This window comes from Kryptolebias marmoratus, linkage group LG24 (assembly GCF_001649575.2).
Source record: "Kryptolebias marmoratus isolate JLee-2015 linkage group LG24, ASM164957v2, whole genome shotgun sequence".
In the NCBI taxonomy this organism is placed as follows: domain Eukaryota; kingdom Metazoa; phylum Chordata; class Actinopteri; order Cyprinodontiformes; family Rivulidae; genus Kryptolebias; species Kryptolebias marmoratus.
The window spans coordinates 14,938,819-14,947,008 of NC_051453.1; positions in this window are offsets into that span (position 1 = coordinate 14,938,819).

Genomic DNA, 8,190 nt, shown 5'->3' on the forward strand with positions numbered 1-8,190 from the left:
CCCTTGGTGATTTAAATGTCACTCTGCAAAAAGAAGCAAAGCAGAAAATGACCGCGTGATTTCCACCGGAGCTGTCTCTCTTTGTAAAATCAAGGCGGTAAAAAGTCTGCTGGATGTTTGTGGAAAATCAGATTTGGCAACTTGTGAAGCAGTTTTTTTTTGTTTTTTTTTTGCGGTTCAAACTGGAAATACTTGTATTTTTAGATTTTTTTTTTTTTTTTAAATGGACGATTTGAGCCTAAATTGCGACATTTTTTTTTATTCCTCAGCCACAAACTCTAATGAAATAAATGTGTTATAATTTGTGCTTTCAGACCCAAGCCTCTAAGTGCAGCACGGTGACATAAAAAGCAGCAAAAAGCCTTTTTTATAAGCACTGAACATTGATAAAGAAGCTTGAGTATCCAAAGAGAGCCCTCACTGAAGAGCCATTCGGTGTGGTTTAAGGGCCTGTGATAATAAGTCACTGTCTATCTCTCATATACTGTAATTAAAAGATTGTACTGTCTGCACCCGCGAGTGAATAACATGATACGGGCTGTGACAATAGACGGTGTCACCACTGAGTGGTACTCCACCTCAAAGCAGTTCGCAGCTTTCGGGAAAGCTTGTTGTGGAACATTTATTGAGTCAACCATATGAGGGATAAAAGAGACCGGCCCGTGTGAATCACCGGGGTTTGGGGATGATGTCAGCGCTTAAACCATCAGTAGAGCTTTTGTTGATTCGTCGATTTTTCTGTAACGCTTTTTGATAAACCATAATCGTTTGTGCTTCCTGAAAGTCTTGTTTGCATTGCCCCAGGCTGGAAAAGGTCAAAGGACACATCATGTGTTAAACAAATGAGACACTCTATATTAGTTGCTTATCTCATTCTGGTGGGCTGAGTTGTATGTTAATGGTTTAGAACAAGTTCTGGGAAAGTATGCATACTGCCCACCACTTTTCATGCCAGAGTCTAAACTATGGTTGTCCTATGTAAAAAAAAAAAAGGACAAAGTTATAACCAATTTGCTCAAATCTTCCAATACCTTACACCATTTGTTAGGGCCTTAAAGTGTGTGTTGGGGGAGGATTCTTGGCTACAACTACACCAAGTTTCAGCTCAATATCTATAAAATTGACTGAGTTACAGCCATTTTTTAAAGTTTGATTAACTATGACAGCCATCTTGAATTGGATTAACCTTTAAAGTTATTCATTCGTAGATGTACTTTCTGCTAGTTTGATAATATAATTTGTTCGCTGGCTCTTGGGATATTTTAGTAACAGACAGACACAGGTGAAGCCATTATCGCCGGCCTTTCACATTTCCACAGCAGGCACTAACAATCGGAGAATCTGGCGTTAGGCTCTTCGACGAACACTTTTTGGTGCCGTAATAAAACATGGCTGCCTCAGAAGTAGTGCGTAAAGGAGAAGAAGATAAAAAACGACGATGGGGGGGGGAGATTTTTGCCCGAACATGTGCCACTGCGGTGGTAAAAAAAAGGGGGAATAAAATGATTCACAAAGCAAGTGGATAGAATGGAGAGAATGGAGGCACGAGATTTTCTTTATGTGCTGGCAAAGGGTCCAACGTGACACACGCTGGCTGTGAGACAGAATGATATTTTCCCGTGTGCCTTCGAAGCACACAGACTTAGTCACTGGGTGCATGGACTCTGGGGGGGAGGGCAACTTTAACCTCATCAGACTTGGAACACAGATTGAGTAGACACTCGAACCAAAAAAAAGAAAAAAGCCCTCTTCATCTGTTTTATATCATGGCTGTCGTTAGCCTCCTGAACATCATTGGACACACTTCAGCCCCCCATTGACATTTCACTCTTAGTGAGAATTCAAGCAGCTGGCAGCACTGTGGATTTGTCAGTCATGACTGGGACAAAGAGATCAGCGTAACAGGTGAATATCATATCATGGGAGCGACATGATGAACAGGAGAGTGATAGGTGACTCATGAACTCGCATGCTGCGACTCATCACAAACATTGTATTCACATGCCTTTGATTTGAACAATAGGCACAGGACCACAAACTGGAATTGTGATTAACTAAAAGTCGGTGCGTAATGTTTGGACGGGGCGTACAACCAGGAAAATACAACAATAGGTGAACACGTTTGTGTGTCTTGCTTATCCTGTTCTTAGTCAGTAGATGTCTGTAGAGCCTTGATGTCTTAAACAACAACAATTCTGAAAAAAGTTGGATCGTCATATAAAATGCAAATCTCATAAACCCATTCCTTTATTCACAATGGAACACAATAAACATATCAAATAAAAAACTATAATGTTTTTTAAAAAGGTAAGGAAATTTTGGGTTTAATGGCGGGCAACATATCTCAGAAAACGTTGGAGCAGTGAAGCATCCCCTCTTCTTTTAACATCAGTGTGTAAACATCTGGGACCTGAGGAGAGCAGCTGCTGGAGTCTTTGGAGGGAATCTTGTCCCGTTCTTGTCTGATGGAGGATTCTAGCTGTACAACAGTCCTGGGTTTTACTTGTTGGGTTGTTTTCATTTCATGATGCGCCAAATGTCTTCAGTTGGTGAGAGGTCTGGACTGCAGGCAGGTCAGTTCAGCATCTGGACTGCTTTACTACAAAGTCATGCTGTTGGAATGGACACAGGATGTGATTTAGTATCGTATGCAGACATATGCAAGGCTCTTCCTTGTAAAAGACATCATCTGGATGGGGGCACATGTATACAGTTTTCTGCATTGATGGTGCCTTTCCAGATGTGTACGCTGCCCATGCCAGAGGCACTTATGAACCCCTATACAATCAGAGAGGCAGGCTGTGCGCTAATAACCGGCTGGATGGTTCCTCTTCTCTTTAGGATGTGGTGTCTTTGATTTTCAAAAATAATTTTAAATTTTGATTCATCTGATTACAGAACAGTTTTCCACTTTGCCTCAGTCCATTTTAAATGGGTCTTGGCCCTGAGAAGATGACAGCGTTTTGGGTTGGTGTTTACATATGATTTCTTCGTGCTAGAGCTTTAACCTACATTTGTGGATGGTACAGTGAGCTGTGTTTACAGACAGTGGTTGGCGGAGGTGTTCCAGAGTTCATGCAGTGATGTCCAGAACAGAATCAGACCTGTTTTTATTGCAGTGCTGCATGAAGATCACGGTCATCCAATATTGACTTTCAGCCTTGTCCTTTCGAGCTCAGAGATTTTTCCAGATTTTTGAAAAAAATTTGATGGTATTATAAACTGTACGTCTGTTTTTATTTACATGTTACACAATGTTCCAACTTTTTCTGAAATAGGGTTGCATTTAAATTGCAATTTTGATCGTCTGCAGAGATGATATTTTCCTGCGGCAGGTGGCAAGCTACAGGATATTAAGAGTGCCTGATGTGTGAAGACAAATAAGAGACCCGGGAAGGAACTAAGAGGAAATTAAAGGCCTGGAAAATTTAAATGCTCTCAGCAATGAGCCAGCTCTGACTTTGAAGGTGGCAATTTTCCACAAACCAAAGTGTTCCAAAATTACACATATGATCCAGTGGGCATAATTATCTTCCTTGGAACTTTATTATATCGTGGATGTCGCATGCTGTATAAACACTCTCTGCTGCTGCTTTCTTGTGTGTGAAAACTCCAAATTTTCACCTGGGAGAAGCGGTCAAGCGTGGTTAAGTGTGCATAAACCATAAAGGGGCAGATTGAGGGTTTTTTTTTTTTTTGCAGCAGCATACGAGAGAAAGGGAGGCATCCTGGGATTGGAGCCGATTGAAGTGCTAACCTTTTGGTGGGGCTGTGCAAAGAGGGGGCCTGCAGACTCTCAGTCAGCTGTCAGATACTGCATGCAGCCTGGTGGTGGGAGTTGGGGCCCTGACACCAGCCTCTCACCACTCTGCCCTGTTTGTGTCATCCATCTCTCCATTCTTGCAGCCTTCCATTCCACATTAACACCCACCCATCCCACCTACCAAACACCGAGAGCCAGGCAACCACTCAGCCAGACGCAAACATCCACACAAACACAAACATATTTTAACCTGTGCCAGCTAGGTAACATTTCCGCAAATAGCAGTGTGGGCATTTGGGAGAAAAATCGCAAAGCCACAAACAGCCTGCTGTAGGGGTGAGATAATCAGCTTTGTGGTAACAGCAAATGGCCCCCTGAGTGGCAAGGCAGGTAATCGTTGGACTGAGTGCTTCTGTGGGAGAGGAGGAAAGTGCTTTTCCGTCCTTTCGCGAGTGTCTATGCATATTCAGGCAGAAATGAACAGCCAACTCAAATATGTGCAGTTATAAAAGAACTACAAAAGGTTGCTGGTAGTTTTTGCTACCACCGATGCTGTCAAGACTAAAATAAGGATAAAACAAAATACATTTGTGCAGCCGTGATATGATCTTGAGCTTTAGTAGCACAATGATTAAAAGACAAAATAGGAAAGTTTCTGCTGGTCTGATGCTGATTGGATGAACAAGCTAATGGCTAATCCAGGTTTTATAATGCTATTTTAAGAACCTTTACATTGCTGTGAGTTTCACATTACTTGGTGAAATTGGACTTATTCAGAATTAAACTTAATTTCTTATTGAGGTCATTCAAAGATGTATCTGCAACAGGTAAGATACTAATTGTTCATGCTCTTTCTCATAGACCTCAGTTTAAAATTTCTTAGCTACCCCTTTTAGCAGCGTTTTGATAATCTTAGCTGAATTTCGGATGACGAACAACATCATCTACACTTTTTTTTTCACAATTTGATACTCTGTTTAGCAAACGGGGTGGTTTCCTACACATCTTTACAACCATATGATTAAATGGCATCTAAAGGATACAATACCTGTCAAAAAATGCATGACAAATGCGTAAACAGAAAAATTGCCATTTTTGTAAGAAAAAAAAATGCAGTGTGGATGCTGAGTCCTGCCAAAGAAGTTAAAGCTGAGTTGATCCAGTTAAAACAAGAGACGCAAAGGCGAAAATGAACACAAGCTAAAAACTAAAAGCAGCAGAACAGTAGCTAAAATTCACAAAACAGGTCCTAAAACTAAACTTAGCAAAACAGGAGGCTAAAAATACTTCAATTGATGCTAAAATTATCAAAACAATAGTAAGTAAATGCTAAAGCTTCAATTAACGAAACAGATTCCTAAATAATGAAACAGTAGCTAAAAGTAAAAAAAAACAGATACTAAAGCTGAAATGATCATACCAGTAGCTAAAATTATCTACATATACGGTAATATAAGCCAAACTGTAGCTAAAAGTAGCAAACAAGTCCTAAAGCTAGAATTCAGCAAAGCAGCACTTAAGATTAGCAGCAGTCGTTTAGCTGAAGCCTAAAAATAGCAGAATGGTAACTAAACGTACAAATAAAATCAGATTTCATAAAGAACAATGTTTTTAAAGGATTAAATAAAGTTAAATATTTTGAAATGTATAAAAATGACAAAAATCAAAAGTCCAAAGCACAACATTCCCAGTCTAGCTGAAGGTTTTCATACATGAATAGATAAGGGGCAAAATATAGGGGCAACAAGTGGTAGTTTGATTGGGGAAAAAAAAATACGGAAGAAATTATAAATAGGAAACACAGTATGAATGCTGACTCACCTTCATAATCTTTAATAAGCAGCAGGAGATTTTTCCTGTGCTGCATATTTCTGCTATAGAGTACTAAAGTGCTATTTGTTTCAGTGTATTCTCAATATTGAAAAAGAGTGGAAAGAAGGTGAAAGACTATTTTAAAAAGCAGCTCACTTATTTTTTCTTTATTCTTACATCAATCAGACATTTTCTGGACTTCATACTTAAAATCTGCACACAAGTTTATGCCATCTAATATTATCCAGTCTGTGCTGTACATGTGGGACTGATGAGAGAATACGAGGTGAACTCTGGCTGGGACAGATGTGTAAAATATTGTTCTTTCCCCAGAGCTCCTTCACAGTGAGCACCGTGGCGGCTTGACATTCCAGCTGGAGGTGCTATAGGGGAGTGCAACGGCAGGGTGCGACCCGTCATGTGTGCACAGTATGTACAGTGCAAATTTAGGAGGCGTGAATGCTGGTGTGGAGGCGATAAAAGAAAGGTTCTAGAGATAAGGATGATGCAGACGGAAAGGAGAGAAGTGTGTCAACGATCCAGCCACAGGGGTATTGGTTCCGTTCGAGGAAGCGAGATGAGAGCAGCCTAGCCTTTCGTGGGCTTGCTGACACTTTTCACAGGTCTATGTTTAATCCTGAGGCGATGAGGACCCCGATTCAGGCTGTGCATTTACCAGGACTCAACCTAAAACATCATTAAAACTAAAAAGCACACATAAGGTGTAGGTGTACTCCGGAGAGTATATCTGGGGCTCAGAAAAATGGGAATTTATTGGTCTAAAATGAACTAACATCTCTAATTTTGAATATTTGCCTTGTGTTTCTATGGAATCTTGAGATGCACGGCTGTAAGAAAATATCATCACATTGCTACTTCACACAGCTTATCCCCTGGCATATGAAGCAGGAGTTTAGGCAACACAGGGTTGGCACGGATCAATTGGTCACATTGAAAAATTTTGTAGAATGAGCGTAGAAACTTTGAAACTTCATATATACAGTACCTGACATTGACTCCACAATAACAAGTTATGTAACAGTAACTCAACAATATTGTTACACAACCTCATGCAACGCTATGCAAATATTCTGTCTGCACGCCACAGTATTGTGGCGCACTTGTGCGTGCTTATGTATAAAAGGCGTCTTTATTAGAGCTGCATGTTAGCGGCGCATTCCTTTGTGTCCTTGGCATATGTAGCCCACTTTGCAAATACAAGGATGTCATGTGGTTTCTGAGTACCAACAATGTCTACATGATGTTTTTTTGGTACTGACTGCATATTCTGTCTGGTGACATGACGTGCAGGTATAAAATATCAACATTTTCAACTTGTCAATTATTCCACAAACACATAGCTGCTGATGTGGGTTTGATTTGGACTTTACTTGACGACAGGGGGAAGAGAAGACAAACTGGGCCTGGCATTCCTTAAAGGAATATATGTCGCCCACGCAATTAATACCAGTTTTAGACTACAATTAATGAAGGATGAAGTGCATTGTTATTGTTTACCATCCTTGTTCATTGAAGTAATACAGCAAATGAAGTATTTACTGTAGCTGAAACTTTGGGTTGTAAATTAGGCTAGAGGTGGGTCTATGACATCATAGTTTTCAGAAGATTGTGTTTAGGCTTTCCACACGAAAACACAAGGGTAGAATTTCAAGCTTTCCCCACTTTGGAACCCATTTTTGAAAAACAAAATACCATTTAATGGCTCCTAAAACGCTGTTTCCATGTGGATGTGAGGCTAAAACAATAAAAAAAAAACTTTACATATTCACAAAAAAACATCTCCTGTGGATGGGGCATTAGTTAGATCAAGAAAGATTTGGAATCACTGCTTTGTATAATTTGGCAAACCAATCATCACATACTAATAGATTGCCAATGCAGACAGGAGGATTCGCTGCCACGTGTGTCACACTTCATGTAGGTGTCACAATACAGCCCCTGCAGGGGATGAAAAGGCCTCCAATGCAACTGATCCGGCTGCAGACGCTTGACTCTTTCCAAACAAATAAGACCAATTGGCGCACGTGTTGACTGATTGCTCCAAAGTTCTTTTTTACAGGAGAAGTCAGCTCTCTAGTGAATGCAGTTTTCCTGTCTGGGAGAGCGCACACTCTTTCCATTCTCCTCTCCTCACCTCACTCAGTCCCATGTGATCTTTCCATCAGGCACAGGGTGGTTTTTTTTTCTTTCTGCCACCTGGGGCTGTTTCACGTGCCTTTTCCTACAGCTTGTCTATTGCTGGATTGAGCTGATCTGCCCTTCTTTTTCCAAAACACATACTGAATGTGCCTGGGCATGAGATGACTTATTCACACATGAGAGCAGACGAGCACACAGCACACGCACACGCTTCACACACACACCTCTAAAATTCAGTTGGTTATTTTTCGTCCGTTTAATTGCATGGTAAGCACACGTGAAGGCCCTCTGAAATGTTTGCGTTTCATTTTGATTAGTCATGCCAGAAAAGAGGAAGCGAAACCGTGTGTAAATAACGCCAGAGAAGCTCCTCTGGGTTTCCTTCCTTCCTCTTGTGTTGAAAACTTCTTGTCATTGTATCTATTCTGGCACCTGTGCTGTTTTGAAACTTTCCA